At 55.5% G+C, this 18,313-nt stretch overlaps 1 protein-coding gene across 1 annotated transcript in view; it reads left to right on the forward strand.

Annotated features, from left to right (window-relative positions):
* Positions 1 to 18,313, forward strand: part of LOC105759916 (uncharacterized) — a 649,836-nt gene that overhangs the window by 39,454 nt on the left and 592,069 nt on the right.

Raw genomic sequence — 18,313 nt, forward strand, 5'->3', positions numbered from 1 at the left:
GCACTCAAGGTGATCTGTTCCATAACCTTGCTGGGCACCGAGGTCAGGCTGACAGGCCTGGAGCTCCCCAGCTCCTCCTTCCAGCCCTTCCTGGGGATGGGCTCACACTGGCACCTCCAGTGCTCTGGCACCTCCCTGGTGAGCCAGGACTGATGGTAAATGATGGGGAGCAGCTTGGGGAGCTCATCCACCAGCTCCCTCATCCCCCTAGGATGGATCCCATCTCATCCCATGCACCTGTGAGCATCTGAGTGGCTCAGCAGGTCAGCAGCTGCTTCCTCCTGGATTACAGGGGCCATTCTGCTCCCTGTGCCCATCTGGCAGCTCAGGAGAACTCTTGTCCTGAGGACAACCTCTCCATATACTGAAAATTAAAAGAATCAAGATATTAAGCAGCCGGACTTTTTCCTTATCTTTTGTTAGTATATTTTCCACTGCATCCAATTAAGAGCAGAGGTTCTCTGTATACCACATTTTGCTGATAATTTATTACTAGACATATTTTTTATTCTTTTTCACAGAAGTGTCCAGGTTAAGCTCTAATTGAGATTTCACCTCTTTCCTTTTTTTTCTGCATGACCTAACAACTTCCTTAAATACTTGCTAAGTTGCCTGACCTTCTTTCCAAAGTTAATGCACCCTCTTGTTTCCCTTGAATTCCCACAAAAACTCCATGGGCAGCCAGGACAGTCATTTTCCTCACCAGCTCATCTTTTGCCACACTGGGACAGGCTGCTCCTTCCCCCTTAAGACTATTTTCTTGAAATGTGTCCATCCTTCCTGGACCCCTTTTTTTTTTAAGGGCTGTTTCCCATTAAAAAAAAAATCAATACCTGATTTGGTACTCCCCAAGTCTGCATCCTAAATAGGCCAAAGTCTGCCCTTCCTAATTCCAGTGTGGACGTTTCCTTGCTGCCCCTCCTTCTTTGACAGATCATTGAAAACTTGATTATTTCATGGTCCCTGTGCCCCAGGCAGCCTCCGACCCCCACATCTGCCACCATCCCTTCTCTGTTTGTGAGCAGCAGGAGACAGAGCTTTCCTTGGGAGTGCAGTGTTACCAAAAATTCGGTAAAACAGAAAACTCCTTAACACCAGTGCAGCATTAAGAAGCAGCATTCTTTATTCAGCTGGATGCACAGGGGACAGCTCCTCCCAAAGCCGAGCATGCTGAGTGCAGGAAAGTTCCTGTTCATATTCTGTATTTTGCACACATATTCATTGATTGTTCTGGACTAAACACACATCTGATAATCATTTCCCCAGAATCATTAACATATTTCCCCTCTCCTTTACCCATGTGTTCTTCTGTCCTGGGGGTCTCTCTGGTGGTCCCTGGTGGTCGTGGACCCCAATGTTCCCGTGGGCCTGGCTGAGCTGGCAGGACACTGAGGCTGGTGAACTTCCAGTTCCCCTTCTCCCACAATGGGCACTGTGTGGTTTCCATGGGCCTGGGGTTTTGGAGAACAAGCTCCAGACGTCAGCTCACCTGTGGAGACAATTTTTCATCTGCTAACCTGAGGTCACATCTATGACTTTACATGAGTGATCTATGACAGATCCATGGTAATGACATCATAGGGTAGTTGATGTGAGCAGGGAAGCCCAGAGCAGGGAAGGCTGAGGGGCTCCTCATCCCAGCCTGGCAGTGCCAGCGAGGAGGGGATGGAGAACACAGAGCCAGGCTCTTCACCACGGGGTCTGTTGGAAGACAAAAGCCAATGGGTGGAAGGGGAAAGAGGGGAGATCAGCCAGGCCAGGAGGAGATGAAATGAGTCAGGCTGGTTTATCATTTCCTCAACTCCAAAAGCAGCCTGACCTCCCTTCTCCATCCACCACTGACAGCTTTGCAAATCGAGAATTGTTTGATCTGTTTTTCCCCCACTCCAGGATGAGAATCCTGATACAAAAACTTAATTGTGTTTATACCTATCACAGAACCACGTTTGTCTTAAATTAATTTTAGTATGGAAATCACTTGTAGATGGTGGACTCACCAGACACTGCTGGGACATTGCACATAACTCAGGGAATAGCAATTGTTATTAAAGAGTGATAGTTATTAAATTGTGTCCTGTTCAATTATGGTCTGTTGGCCATGAAGAGAAACTTTCTGTGCCTCTGAGTCTCACCAGTTCCTGACCCCCAAAGGACACAAACCTGATGAGTTGTGGTTCCCACTCCAGTGGTGGCACTTGGAGCTCCCTCCATCCCCAGAGCAGAGCACCCTTGTCCCAGAAAGTCCCTGGCAATGCAGGGATGAAGGAAACAGGACAGGCTGGGGGATCAGGGCCAGGGCACAGCCAGGGATTTGGGGTGGCTGTGAGCCCAGGGCAGGACCCGGCCCTTGGCCTTGGTGAACCTCATCCCATTGTCCTGGGCCCATGGCTCCAGCCTGTCCAGATCCCTCTGCAGAGCTTCCTGCCCTCCAGCACAGCCACACTCCCACCCAGCCTGGGCTCACCTGGAACTGACTGAGGGTGCCCTCGATGGCCTCGTCCAGATCAGCAATAAAGAGATTTCACTGACCTGGCCCCAGTGCTGAGCCCTGGGGACACCCCTGGATGTGACTCCATTCCTCAGCTGCTCCATTCCCAGAGCAGCCAGGCCTGAGCAGAGCTGTGGGGCCAGAGCCGGCTGGGCTGTGCTGGGGAGAGGCCCTTGGTGCTGCCCAGAGCTCAGGGCAGCTGGCAGAGCTTGCAGGGAGCTGGGCTGGGCTGGGAGAGCCTGGCACAGAAACCATCAGTGTCCATCTCAGCCTGGCTGAGCGGGCAGGGGCAGGACTCAGCCCAGGCCTTGTGGGGCAGGGCCAGCGCCTGGGCAAGGCATTGAAAACAGGCAAGAGCCCGAGAGAGGAGGCTGCTCTGTGCCCTTGGGGCATGGACAGAGCAGGGAGGGGCCCAGGACATTTGTCAGCACCAGCCTCTGTCTGTGCCAGCCCTTGGCAGCCCTGGCTGCTGAGCTGGGGCTGGCAGCAAGGCCGGGCACAGACAAGGAATTGCTGAGCATGGCCTGCGCTGGCCAGGCTGCCTGTGCCAAAGGCAGAGCTCAGCTGCCCTTGGGGGCTGCAGGAACACTCAGGAGCCCAAAGAGCCTCCATGGCTGTGCTGGAGACCAAGGCTGGAGCAGGGAAATGCAGGGCTGCTGCGCCATGGGGAGGGCATGGAATTCCAGCACACACCTCAGCTCTCTGATGGTCCTGGCACCGTGCTGGGCCCTGTTCCAGACTGGAGCAGGGCAGATGTTGATGGCACAGGAGCCCTGCGGGGCTGGCAGGGACCTGCAGCTTGCAAGGTGCTCTGCTCTCCTTCAGCTCCTCTGAGAGATCCAAGCCCAGCTCGGCACCTCAGGGCACAAGTGGCACTGCCTGTTCATGGGCACACAGCTGATGTCAGCCTGGAAAGGGGCACAGGCTTTAATATTTGTGCAGTTCATATTATACAGGGACATTTTTATTATCTGGGTCACTTACATTACTTTTAAGGAAGACCAATGTTTTCCCTCTAGGAACAGGAATTTCTTGGAAGTGTATTGATGGGAGAAGAAGAAATATTGATCTTTCCATCCTCTTGAGTCACCAATATTCTGTTTATTGCATCATCTCCCTCTTCCTTCAGGTGTTTCCAGCTCTCCTGTTTAAATGGCCATGTCTAAGGAAATCTGTTCACTAGACCAGCTCAATCTATGTCCTTCCTGTTGCTCCCAGATTTCCTCTTCTAGGTGCTCTCTCATCATTCAAGGTCCTCTCAACTGACTGGTCTCATGCTTTTAGCTTAAAGAAGTTGTCCAATCTTTCCAAAGTTCAAATAAATATCACATTAGTCAACACCTTACTAATATTTACATCGCAGAATTTCACTTTCTTATGTCTCTGTCTAAAACATGCTTTGAGCTTTATGTAGTAGCCCAATCTTTCAGAAGTTGAAATACATATACAATTAATCAACACCTTACTTACATTTATATCTATCACAGAATTACCTTTTATGTCTTTGTCCAAAACTGTTCCTGTGCAGAAATCCCTTGGGGATAGGGGACATGTCAGATGCTGCTGGGACATCACAGAGAGTTGAGGGAAGAGCTGTGATTGTTTTTAAACTATTCAAATGTTCAACTTGTGTTTGTTGGCAAGAAACCTCTCTGTGCCTCTGAGTGTCACCAGTCCCTGAGCCCAAAGGACACAAACCTGATGAGTTGTGGTTCCCACTGCAGGGGCACTTGGACCTTGGCTCTGCACAGGAGAGCTCTTCATCCACTTTCCCTCTTTTCCTCCCTCTGGGCATGGAGGCAGCTCCTGACTTCAGCCTGTGACTCGTGTGTGCAAAGAGCAAATTTGGGCAGAATCGGGGCAGGGAGGGTTTGGAGGGACCTTGGGATCTGTGCTGGGCACAGAAGGTGTTTCCATTGCTCTGAGACTGTCTGCTGTGCAAAGTGGATTTAATATCCAGCAGAGGAATGGCTTTTGCATTTGATGGAGCTGTGCCTTCCCTTGCCTTTGTTGGCTGGCAATAAATGAACTTCCCTCTGTGTCTGGGGCAGCTCCTTCTCCAAGGAAAGCAGGTGGGAGTTGGAGCCAAGGAGCTGAAACCCGCAGGTGCAGCCTGGGCTGGAGGGAGCTCAGATTTGCACAAGGCTGCTCTGAGTGCCAGGGCTTGGATGGGGGAAATGGTGGGGTGGGGGCAGGGACAGAGTCCGATGGATTGTCAGCCACAAAGGGTCTTGATTTTCATATCTATTCCAACTGCATGAGGAGGCACTTGGATTCAGTGTCAACTGGAGATTTCACACATCAATTTATTAGGAGTAAAAAAAAACTAAACAGGACCTGAAGAAATCTTTTCTCACTGTCCTTTTAAATATAGTGTAATCAACCACAAGAGATTTGAAAACTTAAATGATTCCCAGGGCTTGGCTTATTAAGGTGTTCTGAATGTTAATGAGCCCTGGGGCACTGAATTCCTGCACTGAAGAGCTGAAGGCTGAAGAAGCCTCTGGAGCAGTAAAATTCAGCAGCAGCCTCCAAGTTGCTGAGGATGTCAGCAGCCCCCACTGAGGCCATCCCTGCCCAGAGACCCTGGGGGAATGGGCAGACAAGGAGAGCGGCCCTGGGGCTGGGGCAGCAGAACTCAGAGGCACCAGCGGCTCCAGCTGGGAAATGGAGTGTGGGATGGGCTGTGAAAGCCCTGCCTGGGCTGTGCCCAGCAGGACACACAAGCCCTGACCCCCATCCCCTAAAAAACTCTCTCAATGGGACATTTAAAAGGAATTACAATAGGTTCTGTCCTCTGAGTTGGATGCACTGAAGAAATACCAAGGAGAGATTCTCAGGAGCTCAAAACAATAAAACATCCTTTCTGGCAACATAGAAGATAAGAGAAACTTTGGGAAAAGGTTTAATAGGTCATTAAATCAACAAAAAACATTTCTCAAAGCATTAATCCTCGGATGTAGGGAGTTTTGGAGGTGGAATCCCAGTTTTGGCCATGACAGGATGAATGATTTTTTCCTATAGGAAAGAGAAGTGCAAGTCCAAGTGTTCTGGAAGAAGATGAGAAGTGGGCACCCTTAGGCCGAGCCAGCCAGACCTGACTCTCCTGATACCTTTCGTCTAGGGGCTATCCTTGGACACAGGGCATTTTGGAGGTGGAATCTCAATTTTGGCTGTGGGTTCCTGGATAGGAAGAATTATTTACATTAGGAAGGAAAGAACAGAGCCCCGGTGTTTCAGAGGCACATGAATGCCAGCCCTCAGGAAGCCAAGGCCAGCCAGACTTGTCAGTCCTGGCAGCTTCTGTCTGGGAGCTATCCTTGGATATAGGGAATTCTGGAGGCAGATCCTCAGTTTTGGCCATGGGTGCCTGGTGGAGATGGATGGTTTTTTTCTCATAAGAAAGAAAAGCACACGGTCCCAGTGTTTCAAAGGCAGATGAGAGGTGACCCTTGGGTGGTCAAGGCAGTCAGACCTGTTTCTCCTGGCAGATTTCATCTGGGAACAATCCTTTTACATAAGGAAATTTGGAGAAGAAATTCCAGTTTTGGCCGTGGTTCCCTGGAGGAGAAGGACAGTTCTCTCCCATAGGAAGGAAAGCCCAGAGCCCCAGTGCTTCAGGGGAGATGAGAAGCAGCCCTTGGCATGCCAAGGTGGTCCCCAGGAAGCCCAGCCAGCCAGACCTGTTCCATGTTCCCTTGGTTCCATGGGACCCCACAGTGTCACAATGGTCTCCTTGGTTCCATCAGGCCCTGGAGTGTCACAATGTTCCCCTTGCTTCTGCAGTGTCACAATGGCCCCGTGCTTCCATGAGGCCTTGCAATGTCACAATGGCTTCGTGGTTCCACAGAGCCCTGATGTGTCACAATGGCCCCTGGGCTCTGTGTGCCCTCGCTGTGTCACAGCGGCTCCTCTGTGACACTGCGGCTGCACAAGGTCACCATGGACCCTTGGTTCCTTGGGGTCACCGAGTTCACAATGGTCTCCTTGATTCCATGAGGCAGCACAGTGTCACCCTGGCCCCTGGGTTCCATGAGGTTCCGTAGTGTCACCGTGGTGTCCTTGGACCTGCATTGTCACAACTGACCCACGGTTCCATGAGGTTCTGCAGTGTCACTGTAGCAGTCAGAGGCCCTGCAAGGCCTCCCTGGCGGTCACTCACCTAAGATAAGAAATGCCGAGTCACGGTGACTGGACCAAAGAAGCCCCTCTTCTGCATTCAGACCCTTCTTATCTCTCTGTAAGGCTATTGGTGTATTCTCCTCAAACTTGGCAACTGGACAATTTCCAACACCCCAGAACCCCATATAAACACCCATTTCTGCCCAGTTTGGCAGAAGAACTGTCACTGCATCCCTTCAGAAGAGCTGGCAATAAAGGACATCGCTGTGGAACCACATACAGCCTTTTCCTCTCTCTGTCCCTTTGTGTCTGCCAGAGGCACTTGTGAGCACAGAGCGAAATCACTGAGAGCTGAACTCACAGAGCTGAAATCACTCCAGAGGTGCTCGCTAAGTTGCCTGTGGCTGGGAGCTGAGCCGAGGGACCCAGACAGGCTGAGCCTGACAGCGCAGCGCTATCCGGACACCCACGGCAGCCGGGCTTGGACGGACCCCTGGGACCCCAGGTTGCATTACGTGGCCACCCGAAGGGAACACTGGCATCCTGGCACCCCTGAGAGCAGCATTCCTCATGAATTGTCACTGCCTCGGCCAGCTATGACCGCTTGAAGGTAACTTCTCTGTTATAGGAGAAGTTTCCTGAAGAGGTGTCCAACGAATTTGCATATCACCATCTGGGACGAGGTCCTCAGGAGTTGGACGGCAGACCACCCACCCAGCAGTCCGTGACCCACATTCGGCTGAAGAAGTGCAAGTTTAAAACAGCCTTTTTATGCACTTTTATCTTGGGTCCTTTTTTTAGTTTTTTTTTTTCTTTTTACTGGTGGGGGAGGTGGGGGGGTGGGGGGAAGAGAACTATACTGAAATGGGATCAAAGGTTAGTAAATTAAAAATATCCCAGAATGAGAGAGACTTATATTTATAAATCCTAGAAATCTTGTCTGCTAACAGCTTTTCTTTCTCTAAAGGCAATCTTTCAAAAACTAACTCGAAAAAATTTATAGAATAGATTATTTCCCAGTTTCCAGACACTAACACACACACTATCGGTTTAGATTCTTTTGGGGACACAGTAGGGACAACAATATACGCTTTGCAAACTGATGAAAACTTTTCTGTAACAGAGTTTCTACCTCTATTTCTCTCAATTACTAAAGCAGTCGAAAAGACAAATTCTCTGCAGCTTCCTTCTGCTGAGGAAATTCCACCCTTATCTTTCTCAACAGACACTATCCCTTCAAATACTCATTTGCCAGATAACATTCCTCTCTCAGTCCCTGGGACGGGGAACACAGACATTGTACCACCCCACCCACCCGCGGGGTCCGTGGAGCCCACCCATCCCTCGCTCCCCCTCGGACGCGGCGAGCGCGGATTCCGCTCCGCGGTCCCGCAACACGCGGCGCGCTGCGCGCCCCGTGCCCCGCTCAGTGTTGGGCTGTACCTGTGTCGGTTTCCATCGGGAACGCCCTGCCTCACCCCAAAACCTCCGCGCAGCCCCCGTGACTCCCCCAGCCCTGCAGCCGTGCCTCCCAGCCCCGCTGCGGCTCTCCCCAGCCCGCTCCCATCCCTGCCTGCCTGCCCGCCGCAGCCCCGCCGTGATGGCAGCAGCTCCCCCAGCCCCACCGCCTCCTCTGCCCCGCTCCTCCCTTGCCCTCATCCCCAAGCGCTGCACCCACCCACCCACCCTCAGCGCCCCCCGAGCGGCACCTCCGAGACCCCCACGGGGGCACCCCACTTCCCCACGCACCTCAGCCCTGCGCAGGCTGTGCCACAGTGGCGCTGCCATTGCCGCTCCACTGCTGCCTCCCTCTCGCCAAGCCCAGCCAGCTGCCCCCTCACACTCTGTCCAGCCCCCCACACCCCTGCAAACCCTCGCTCCAACACGCCCAACAAAGCGTAGTGCACCTCCTGCTCGCTCTCACTCCTCATCTGAGCACAGTGAGTCCGATTCTGACACAGAGGACATTGATCCATGGGCTCTAATCAAAATGGAAGCGACTTGGGCAGGGGATTGGGAACTAGCTCAGAGAATTTCTGCCTTCCCAGCAATTTATATAAAGGGGAAAAGAGGTGGGGCCACCACTAAAACAACGTGGGAACCTATACACAAATAAAGAACTGGTACAACTATGAAATATAGCCAAAGAACATGGTAGAAGTTCAATTTATTTTCAGAAATTTCCTGTAAGCTCTCTTTTCAGCACATACTTTGGTACCTCACAATCTTAAAAACATTGCCCACTGCCTTCTTTCCCCTGCAAAATACATGCTGTTGGAAAAGTATTGGAAAAGATGATTCAAAACTTTATCAGACATCTATGCTCAAGATGCAAATAGGCCAGATTTTAGAGTCCAACAGCTGGCTGGAGAAGGGCATTTACAGAAACCCTGTGACCAAGCTAACACCTTACTTAAGGCAGCACTACAAGACTTGGCTATTGCAGCAAAAACCTCCTTGCTCCTTACCCCAGATGACTCTATCCCTACCCAGCACTTCTCTAGTATTAAACAAGGAGTAGATGAAATATTTATCAAGTTTGTAGACAGAATTAAAGATGCTCTTGAAAAGCAGATAGAGAGCACAAGAGGCAAGAAAAGAACTATTGTGCCAGCATGCCTTGTCAAATGCAAATGAACAATGTAAAACAATTCTGAGGCCCTACCCTTGGATACAGAACCCACCAGAGAGCAAATGGTGGAAAGCTGTACACGGCATTTGTCCTCTGAAAACACAGTGGCCCAAGCAGTTGCTAAGGGCATTGCAGAAGGAGTTTCTGGTGCAGTTGCAGCAGTAACTTCCAAAGACCAGGCCTGCTGCTATCACTGTGGGGAATTTGGACATTTTATAAAGGACTGTCCGGACAGGTCACCTACCCAAAACCCCCAAAACACCTACCAAAGACTCCAGAACCAGCAGCACTACCAGCAGCATTTGGGAAACTTCCAGCAGAGCGCAGCCAGGCCCCGTGCAAAGACAACAAATCAAAAGCCATCCAGACCCAACCATGCATCATCCCAGGAGATTCCAGGCCACATGGAGAGGATCCAACCCACAGAGCGACACAGATGGGAACACGGTGCCAATTGGTAACTGCTCTGTCTATTGACTTTAATAATAAGGATGTTTATCGTGTTCCCACAGGAAAGCATGGCCCAAAAGGGGTTTTTTATGACATTTTAGTTATAGATGACACTCTCCACGGCCCAGAGGAAATCTTTGTTGTTCCAGAAGTACAAACAGTGCACCCAGGACAAGAAATCTCAGTCCAGCTGTGCTGCACGGACTCACAATTTTTCCTTTCATGAGGAATTCTGATCGCACAAGCCTTTCTACTCCCAAAGAATCACAGGGAACAGCTTCCTCTCAACCCTACAGCAATGTGGGCACAAGACTGGGTTCATACTGGGATCATACTGGGAAGGACTGGAACCATACTGGGACTGCCTGGAACTATTATAGGGGTGAATGGGAACACCTGGGAACATGCTGGGATCATGCTGGGATCACACTGGGAGTGACCGGGATGATACTGGGATCACACTGAGTGTAACTGGAAGTGACTGGGACCATACTGGGGTGACTGGGAGCCACAGGGCCCATGCTGGGAGTGGCCTGGGGGGAACTGGGGGAACTGGCCCAGCTGGGGCTCAGGGTTGTTCTCCCCCAGGGCTGCCCCGGGTCCTGCTGCCACCCCTGCCCCACAGAGCTTAGGGACAGGGGACAGCTGAGGGACAGAAGACAGGGACAGGGGACAGGGGACAGTTGGCATGGACAGGGCACAGCTGAGGGACAGGGGACAGCCAGGAAACATGTCCTGGCTGAGGGACAGGGGACAGGGACAGGGCACAGGGGCAGGGACAGGGCACAGCCAGGGAACACGGCCTGGCCGAGGGACACTGAGCCCCAGCACTTTGGGCTGTTGCCCTTGGGCTCCCAGCACAGGCCCAGGGGCAGAATCCCCTCCAGAAACTGCTGTTTGCTCTCAGCTCTGCTCTGGAACATTCCCCAGGAGCCCCTGCAGTGGCTGCAGCCCAGCCGGGTGCCCGGGGCCACCAAAGCTGCTCCGGCAGTGCCCTCCTGCCCTGGGCAGGGCACGGAACACCCAAGGAAAGGCTCGTGCTGGGCTCAGGGCAGGGACAGGGCACTCCCCTGGTGCTGCCACGGGCACAGCAGAGCCGGCCAGGGCAAAGGATTGGGATCGATGTCCCATGGAATCCCAGCAGGGATTACTTCTCATTGCACTGCTCTCGTTCGGTTGTCATCAATTCCAATCATTTCCCCATGGAATTCCCATGGCAGTGGGTTAGGGGGAAGGTCCATCCATGGAATTCTCACCTGACTGGGATGAGAGGGAGATCTGGCCATGGAAATTCCATGGCAATTCCTGCATTCCCAAGTCCCCCATTCCTGAATCCCCATTCCCATAGGAATTGCCCTTCCCTTCCCACACCCACCTTTGTGCTCCAGAGCCTCCCGACCATATCTGATGTATTTTGGGGGCCTTTCCACACAGGTGTGGCCCAGGTAATGCTTCATCTGCTCCACCATGATCCCTCTGGATTCCCAGCACCTCTGGGATATCCAGACGGCAGTGTTGGACACTGCAAAGCTCCCGGATCCCAGCTGGAAGGAGATGAAATCCCAGCCCTCGTAGCCGTACTGATGGGATCCATGGATGCTCCATTGGACAGGAGGTCACAGCTGGAAACCCCCTGCACTGTGTGGAGACCTGGGAACGAGGAGAGAACAGACCCATGGAGTCGTGTCCCAGCCCCAGGGAGCCCCTTGGAGCTCCCTGGATTCCCATCCCAGCCCCACAGATCCCCCCCATCCCCAGAGATCCCATCCCAGCCCCTCAGAGTCCTCCATTCCCACAGATCCCAGCCCAGCCCCCGGCTCCCCCCACTCCCCCTGCTCTGGTTGTACCGGCCCTGTCTCCAGGTCACTGTCAGCCACGGGCCGGTTCCTGTCCTTGAGCAGGGTCTGGATATCCCAATATCCCAGTTCTGGTTATCCCAATGTCCCAGCTCTGGCTGTCCCAATATCCCAGCTCTGGCTATCCCAATATCCCAGCTCTGGCTGTCCCAATATCCTAGCTCTGGGTATCCCAGTATCCCAACTCTGGCCATCCCAATATCCAAGGTCTGGCTATCCCAGTACCCTGACCCTGGCTATCCCAATATCCCGGCTCTGTCTATCCAAATATCCCGGTTCTGGTGGTCCCAATATCCCAGCTCTGGCCATCCCAATATCCCAGCTCTGGCTATCCCAATATCCCAGCTCTGGCTGTCCCAATATCCCAGCTCAGCTCCCGCCCCCATCCCCGGTGTCTGTGCCTCCATCCGGCCCCGCTCGCTGCCGCAGCGCTCACAGGGGGTCCCGTCCACGTCCCCCACAATCAAGGACTGGGGGACCCCCGGGCCGGGCTCTGACAGCGCCACTTCCAGGAACTGTAGGGAGTGGAGAACTGGGGGGACATGGAGATTTTGGGGAGCTGAGGGGGCTGAAAGTGAGAGTTTGGGGATCCAGGGAGTCCACAGGCCAAGGAAAGGGGGGACATGAAGAGATGGCAGAGCTGGGAAGGAGGTTCAAGGGCTGAGAGCCAAGGAAAGGGGGTGCAGGGGCTGGGAGAGCTGGGATGGGGTGTCCAGGGAATCCTGTGCCCAGGAAAGGGGGTGCCAGGGCTCCTGAGTGTGAGGAAAGGAGGGGCTAGGGGCTGGGAAAGGCAGGAATGGGGGCCCAGGGGTCCCAGGTCAGGGAAAAGGGTGGGGCTGGGGGCTGGGAGAGGCGGGGGCTGGGAACAGGTTGTGTTGGTGGCGGATAAGGGGGTGCAGGGGGGTCTCACTGCTGGGCAAAGGGGTAAAAGGGTGTCTTGGTTCTCAGGAATGGGGGTGCAGGGGGGTCTCAGGGTCACGGAAATGGGGGGGCAGGGATGGAGAGGTAGAAGGGAGTTCCAGGGGTCCTTGAGCCCAGGAAAGGGGAGTCCAGGGTTTCCCAAAAAGGGGTACCAGGGTGGGAACACCCGGGGTGTTTGGGAAGGGGGAGTTCAGAGGGTCTCTGGCTTTGCACAAAGGTGGGGCTGGGGGCTGGGAAAGGCAGCAATGGGGGTCCAAGGTGTTCCAAGGCGTTCCAGGATCAGGCACACGGGAAATCTAGAGGCTGGGAGCAGGGAAAAGGGGAGCACAGGTCCCTGATGTCCGGAAACGGGGGATTCAGGGGGGTCCCTGTGCAGGATAAGGGGAGCAGGGGGGTCCCGGTGCCGGCAATGGCGATTCAGGGTCCCGGTGCCGGGGGTCCCACTCCCCCCTCGCCCGCCAGGAGCGCCCCCAGCCCCAGCGCTGGAGCCACCGCGCTGCTCCTCCTCACTCCCAGTATGATCCCAGTATGATCCCAGTAGGATCAGTCACCCAGGAGCTGCTCCCAGTATGATCCCAGTACAGCCCAGTCACTCCTGGCATCCCCCCACCCCTCTCTGCGTTCCGACCTGTCCCGGCTCCATCCCCGCCCCTCCCGCGGCTGCGGGAAGGAGGAGGAGGAGGGAGGAAGAGGCGGAGCGGCAGCGGGAGCAGCAGGAGGAGCGGGGAGGATGAACCGCGGGGCTCCGACTCTGCCTGAACTCGCAGCACCCCGGGAGCATCGCCCCCATCCCGCAGGTGCCCGGGCAGGGGGAGCTGGCCCCAAATATCCCGGGGCTCCCTGGGTTTGGGGTTTTTGGGGGGATGTTTGGAGCTGGCGGGGCTCCAAGGCCGAGCCGCAGCTGTCCTCGGGGGGACATCGGGGGTCCCCGGGAGGTGTTTTTGGGGGGTCCCGGTGCGGGTGGCGGCAGAGCCCCGGCGGGGCCGGGGGGATGCGGGTCCCCCCGCGGTGCGGGTTGGGCTTCCCGGCCGGGCCCTCCGAGCTCTGCCGGGGCCGCGTGGGGACCGCGCGGGAGCGGCGGGAGCGGCGGGGGGACCCCGGATTTGGGGAGCCCCGGGAGAGCCGCGGCTTCCCTGGGCGGGAGCGCAGAGAGAGGAGAGCCCCAGGAGCCCCAGCGGGGACCCCGAGAGGGGGGACCCCTGGCAGTGCCGGCACCCGGCAATGGGGGTGCTGGGGCTGGAGGGGCGGCATGGCCGGGAAAGGGGTTCGGGGGTACCGGGGCCGCCAGGGGCTGCTCCCAGCAGGTGCCCAGTTCCTACCCCTGTGTGCTTCCAGTTTCCTGGGCACTCCCAGGATGAGCCCAGTCAGTCCCAGTATCACCCTGGTCACTTCCCCTCACTCCCTGCAGGATCCCTGTTTCTCCCAGTATGAGCCCAGTCATTCTCAGTCATTCCCCATTATGACGCTATTTGCCCCCAGCAAGTCCCAGTTGCTCCCACTTTTCTCCAGTGTGTTCCCACTTCTCCCAGTTGCTCCTAGTATAGTCCCAGTCACTCCCAGTATGATCCCAATATGAGTCCAGTATGATCCCAGTCTCCCCCAGCAGGGCCCCAGTCACTCACACTTGCCCCCAGCATGGTCCCAGTTGCCCCCAGCACATTCCCAGTGGCTCCCAGTGTGGTCCCAGTCACCACCTGCATGTTCTTAGGTACTCCCAGTACATCCCAGTTGCCTGGAACATTCCCAGAGTCTTTGCCAGGCACTCCCAGTTACCTCAGCATGGTTCAGCTGCCCCCAGTTTTATCCCAGTCTCTGCCAGTACATCCCAGTTGTCACCTGCATGACTCCTGTCATTCCCAGTTGCTCCCAGTTGCTCTCAGTGTGTGTGCATTTGGCTCCCAGCATGGGCCTGGCAGCTCCCAGTAACCCCCAGTCAGGGTCCCTTGGCACCCACTGTAATCCCAGTATGATACCAGTCACTCCCAGTATGATGCCAGTGCCCCCCAGTGTGATCCCAGCTGCTCCCTGTCAATGCCAACATGACCCCAGTAACCACCAGTATGATCCCTATGACTCCCAGTCTCTCCCAGTATATCCCAGTCACTCCCAGCATACTCCCAGTCCCTCCCACTTCCTCCCAGTTACTTTCAGCATGATTCCAGTTGTTCACAGCCACTCCCAGTCAATCCCAGTATGATTCCTGTCACCCTCCATGGACCTGGCTCCTCCCAGTCTCACCCAGCATGGACCCGGCTGCTCCCACTGTGATCCCAGTATGATCCCAGTTGCTGCCAGAATAGTTGCAGTTGTTCCCAGTTCCTCCCAGTATGATCCCAGGTGTCCCTAGAATAGTCCCAGTCCCACTCAGCATGGTCCCACTCACTCTCAGCTGTCCCCAGCATGGTCCCAGCTGTTCCCAGTGTGGTTCCAGTCCCCCCAGTATGGTCACAGACACTCCCAGTATATTCCAGTTGGCCCAGTAAGGTTCTGGTGACCTCAGAATGATCGCAGTCTTTCCCAGTTACTCCCAGTTGCCTCCAGCATGATCCCAGTTTCTGGCAGTTGCCCAAAGTGTGGTCCCAGTCGCTCCCAGTATGAACCCAGTTTCCCCATTTGTGGTCTCAGTCCCCTCAGCACGGTTCCAGTACCTTCCAGTTGGTCCCAGTTGCTTCCAATGTGTCCAGATTTTCCTCCCAACATGGGCCCAGTAGCTCCCAGTGACCCCCAGCCAGGATCCATTCACACCTGCTGGAATCCCAGTGGCTCCCGGGATGATCCCAGCTGCACCCAGTCCCCCCCAGTATGGTTCCAGTCACTCCCAGTATGATTCCAGCCCTGCCCAGAATGACTCCCTGTCACTCCCAGGGTGGGCCCAGTTGCTCCCAGTCACCTCCAGCATGGTTCCAGTCACAGCCAGCACACTTCCAGTCATTCCCAGTATGATGCCAGCCAGTTCCAGTAGGATCCCAGTATGAATCCAGCATGGGCACAGCTGCTCCCATTATCATCCACTGTGGTTCCAGTTGCTCCCGTTTACCCCCACTGTGGTTTCAGTCTCTCCCAGTGTATCCCAGTTGCTCCCACCATGTTCCCAGTCACTCCAGTTGTCCTCAATTGCTTCCAGCCTGATCCCAGTTGCTCCAAGTAAGATCCAGTAGGATCCCAGTTGCCCCCAGCATGCTTTCAGTTGCTTCCTGTTCTCCCCAGTGTGATCCCAGTTGCCCCCAGTTGTCCCTTGTATCAACCCCATCACTCCCCATATGATCCCAGTTGCTCCCAGCATGGTCCCAGTCATGCCCAGTTGTCCCCGGTGTAGACCCACTCACTTCCACTCGCTCTCAGTTCTCCCCAGCATGGTCCCCGTTGTTCCCAGTGTGTTCCCAGTCACCCCAGTAAGGTTACAGACATCTCCAGTAAATCCCAGTTGCCTTCAGCATCTCTGTGGTCATTCCCAGACACTCCCAGTGATCCCAGTAAGGTGCTTGTTATCCCAGTATGATCTCAGTCATGCCCAGTGTGTCCCAGTTGTCTCCAGCCTGCATCCAGTCATTCCCAATTCCTCCAGTTTGCTTGCAGCATGATCCCAGTTTTTCTCAGTTGCTCCCAGTAGCCCAAAGTGGGATCCCAGTTGCTCCCTTTCATCACCAGTATGAGCCCAGTAACCTCCAGTATGATCCTTGTCACATGCCAGCACTCCCAGTATGGTCCCAGTATAATCCCAGTAACTTCCAATCACTCGCAGTATGGTCCCAGTTGCCTCCAGCTACATCAGCCCAGTCAATCCCAGTATGATGCCATTTGCTCCCAGAGTGCTCCAAGTTGCTCCCAGTCACCCCCAGTACAGCGATGCTGTGCATGGTGTGTTCCCAGTCACTCTCAGACACTCCCAGTATTAGTCCAGTCCCTCCCAGTATGATCCAGAGATGACGCCAGTGTGCTCCCAGTCAGTGCCAATATGAACCAGTTGTGCTCCACATGGTTCCAGTTGCCCCTTTCACCCTCACTGTCCCTCCCAGTCTCTCACAGTGTCCCCCAGTTCCTTCCAGCATATTCCCACTCACTCCCAGTTCCTTCCAGCGTGATCCCATTTGCTCACAACCGCTCCCAGTCAGCCTCAGTGTCGTGGCACTCACTGCCAGTATGATCCCAGTCACCTCCAGCATGATCCCAGTATAAGCCCAGTCATTTCCAGTCATCCCCAGCAGGCACCCAGTGACTCCCAGTTCCTCCCAGTTGCTCCTAGCATGATCTCAGCTGCTCACAGCTGCTCCCAGTCACCCTCATCATGCTCCCAGTCACTCCCAGTATATCCCATTTGCCCCCAGCATGGTCTCAGTTGGCCCCCATAGGCTCCTACTGTGTGTCAGTATGATCCCAGTACGATCCCAGTCTCCCTCGGGGTGACTGCAGTCTGCCCTGGCATGGGCCCAGCTGCTCCCAGTATAATTCCAGTACAATCCCAGTACAAACCAGTCCTTCCCAGTGCTGCCACTCCTGGCATCCCCGAGCCCTCTCTGCGTTCCCCCCTCCTGATCTCCTGAGAGGAGCCCCAAGGGCCGGCAGTGCCCAGGCAGGGTCCCCAGGCAGCCCCAGTTTGGATGTGCAGCCCCCAGTTTCCCCAGTTTGCCTCTCCTTTGGCCCGGGCCGGGTTCCCCCCTGGAACAGCGGCTGGGAGCAGCCGAGAGCCCTGCGCTGCCCATCCCGACCTGTCCCGGCTCCATCCCCGCTCCTGCCGCGGGCTGCCGGGGCTGCGGGAACGGGAACCGAGGGTGTCGCTGCTGCTGGGGGAGGAGGAGGAGGGAGGGAAGGGCAGGGATGAAGGAGGAGCGGGAGGTGGGGATGGGGAGGAGGAGGAGGAGGGGGTATGGAAGGGGAGGGATGGAAGAGGAGAAGGAGGTGGGGATAGCGAGGGGCAGGAGGAGGAGGAGGAGGGGGGATGGAAGGGAAGGGATAAAGGAGGACAGGCAGGAGGGGATGGGACACAGGAGGAGGAGAAGGAGCGATGGAAGATGAGGGATGAGGGAGCAGAAGGCGGTGGGGTTAGAGAGCAGGAGGAGGGGGAAGGAAGGGCAGGGAGAGAAGGGCAGGGATGGAGGAGGAGTGGGAGGTGGGCTTAGGGGGGAGGAGGAGGAGGGGGGATGGAAGAGGAGGGGCGTCAGGAAGAGGAAGAGGAGGTTGAAAGGCGGATGGAGCAGAGCAGAGAGAAGCGCGCGGTCAGCCCTGCCTGAATTCGCAGCCCCCACCTGTGGGATCATCGCCCCCCATCCCGCAGGTGAGCGGGGAGGGGGAGCTCGGGCCAGGTCTCCTGGGGGGTGCCTGGGTTGGGTTTTTTGGGGGGATGTTTGGAGAAGGAAGAACTGCGAAGCTGAACAGAAAAGGCCCCTTGGGGGGACTCCTTGGAGCCCCGGCTGCCCAGAGCAGGGAAGAAGGGGAGAAGGGAGCCCAGGAGCCCAAACAGCCCCGGCACCCCTGAATGGGGAGAGCCAAGAGGGGGGAGCTTTTGGGATTGCTGGGACTCCCGGCAGCCTGGGGAGGGCGGGCAGCGAGGAGAAGGGGGACCCCCAATGCAAGCGTGACCCCAGCAGCTGGGACAGGGGGGAGCCCCGAACAGCAAAGGGGAGGGAGCAGGGACGGGGAACTCCTGGGAGGCTTTTTCAGGGCTGGATCTCGGTGTTTGGGAGGTTTTTATGGAGCCCAGGTGGCCAGAGACTTCTAGAGATGGACTGGGACAGAGGGAGCTTCAAACTCAACGTGCTCATCCCTTGTTTTCCCCAAACCAGGATTTCCCATTCCCAGCCCCTGGGAGGCTGCGAGGAAGAGGAAGAGCCTCTCCTTGTCCTTCCT

Source organism: Taeniopygia guttata, chromosome 36 (genome assembly GCF_048771995.1).
Source record: "Taeniopygia guttata chromosome 36, bTaeGut7.mat, whole genome shotgun sequence".
Taxonomy (NCBI): domain Eukaryota; kingdom Metazoa; phylum Chordata; class Aves; order Passeriformes; family Estrildidae; genus Taeniopygia; species Taeniopygia guttata.